At 40.1% G+C, this 2,064-nt stretch overlaps 1 protein-coding gene across 1 annotated transcript in view; it reads left to right on the top strand.

The window, feature by feature from the left end:
• Positions 1-2,064, top strand: part of LOC123521502 (inositol 1,4,5-trisphosphate receptor type 2-like) — a 183,033-nt gene that overhangs the window by 91,950 nt on the left and 89,019 nt on the right. The window lies entirely within an intron of this gene.

The raw sequence follows: 2,064 nt of genomic DNA, 5'->3' as shown, positions 1-2,064 counted from the left end.
TAATGCCCAACCCATGGTACCACCAGAGCTCCTAACTATACATATATGTGCATGTATATCTTATCAAATAGGTGTTTTATATTTTAGGGGTCTGGTTACTAATTTTCCTGCATGCATGCACGAACACACACACACACACACAAACACACACACACACACACATGCTGGGCTATAACCATCAGCCAGTAGAGAAATCACTGTGGTAATGTTTTGAAACATGTTAGCTACACGACACCATAGGAACAGTTTATTTGTATCTCCAGCCCATAGTTGACATGATATGGGGAGTGCTACCTGTTACCATGAGTGATGGAAACAAGTGGAACATGACCTGGCTGTCTTGGGTCATGTAGGCTCACTCCCTGTTGGTGCTCTGTTACTGAGCACACTCCCTGTGGGAAGACGGCAGAGAGGCTGGCTTTTCATTGATCCTCATCACCCAAGATTGCCTCAGTATATTGTCTGTTATATTTTGATGCAAAATTATCCAGCAATCCAAAGTAGATTTGTCCCCTCTCCCACCTCTGATTCTAAGGATCCAAATATAGCCTCCTTGTGTCCTGACTCACCAGACAGAATCCGGTTCTTTTACCTGCCTGTGATACGTAAAGTCCTGTGATGTGCACCTCATAGACCGATGGTGGTATATAATGTTGAGTCATGTTTGTATCCGTCAGCCTCCTTAAACTTCCTGTCTGTGAGCTCTAGAAGCAAGGAGTAAGGAACACGAGTAATATCAAAAGCCACTAAAGACATGATATGAAAACATGTGAAATGATGTATAAACACAATTTGCTAGTTTTATTGCCTTCTGATCTTCAATCTCTCAAATCTTATAATACTAATGCTATTTTTTTAACATTGGGCTGGTTAGATAGCCCATTTGGATGTTGGATTACAAGAAGGATATTGTAAAATACATAATACTAAAAATGGCATTTAAATTATTTGAATAATACTTTCCTATTCTAGCACATATTTTAATATGACTTCACCATGGTGTTCCCTTGTGGTATCCACCCTTGATCTATGATAGAAACATGCCCTAGATTTTTCTCTTAGAAATAAATAGAAGCAACTATCAACCTGTCCAATGTCAACCCATTTTGCATCATAAAACTCTGATTTCATGGGACACAGGAATATGTATTTTTACCAAGCATGCTCGAGGTTTCTGAAAGCTATAAACATTCCCCAGCGCTAACACCTTACCAGATGTTTTCTTTAGAGGTGAAGAAAAATCTCATTTACAACAATTAAATGCTTAAGTTAAACCAACATATGAAGGCTGAATTTGCATTTGTGAATTTGTCTGTTCTGAAGAAAACCACTTCATTTCTAAAGGTTGTTGCTTCTTCCAAGACACAGATAACAAAATGGTTAAGCATACTTTTTATTTCAGTGTTTTATGCATTTCTGAAGATGAATTTGACAAATTAATATATATGCAGCAATTATGTACAACACTGCAGCAAAATGGAAAAGCGGCCACCTGGCACGCGGTGCACAGAGAAACAGAGAACACTGCCTGGTGGTGCCAGAGGCGTGCATCACAGGGGCACCTAGTTGTTTTAGCCTCTTCAGACATTCTCATCCCTGCCCGCAGGTTGCAGGAGACAAACCCCAAGTATTCCAATTGTAATTAAAAGGTGCTATTAATTTTCATATGGGTATTTATAATTCATTTCAAGTTAAGGTCAATTTATGTTTTTACCTGCTTTCAATAATACCTGTACTTACTTTCACCTTTATACTATAGTATTGAGCCATAACACTCCCTACCCACTCCACCCACCCCCCAAAAAGACAAACCCGGTATACTTGAATCAGTTCCAATTCATTGAGACCAGACAAAGGGTTTCCAAGGCTTTCCCCCCCTTAATCTTTACAGCGACAGGTAGCCCCATATTTCTCCTGTGGTATGGCTGGTAAATTTGAACCACCCATCTGGCAGTTAGCAGTGAAATACCTTGCCCACCAGGCTCCTTATCATACAGCTCTCAACCGAGCAATTAAGGAGTTAAAGTTATTCTTGGTGTTGACGTCCCCGTGCTAGGGTGAGGG

Source organism: Echinops telfairi, unplaced genomic scaffold, assembly GCF_000313985.2.
Source record: "Echinops telfairi isolate 266 unplaced genomic scaffold, ASM31398v2 ScPeMD7_21;HRSCAF=78, whole genome shotgun sequence".
NCBI lineage: Eukaryota > Metazoa > Chordata > Mammalia > Afrosoricida > Tenrecidae > Echinops > Echinops telfairi.
This window is presented reverse-complemented; position numbering and strand designations above follow the sequence as displayed.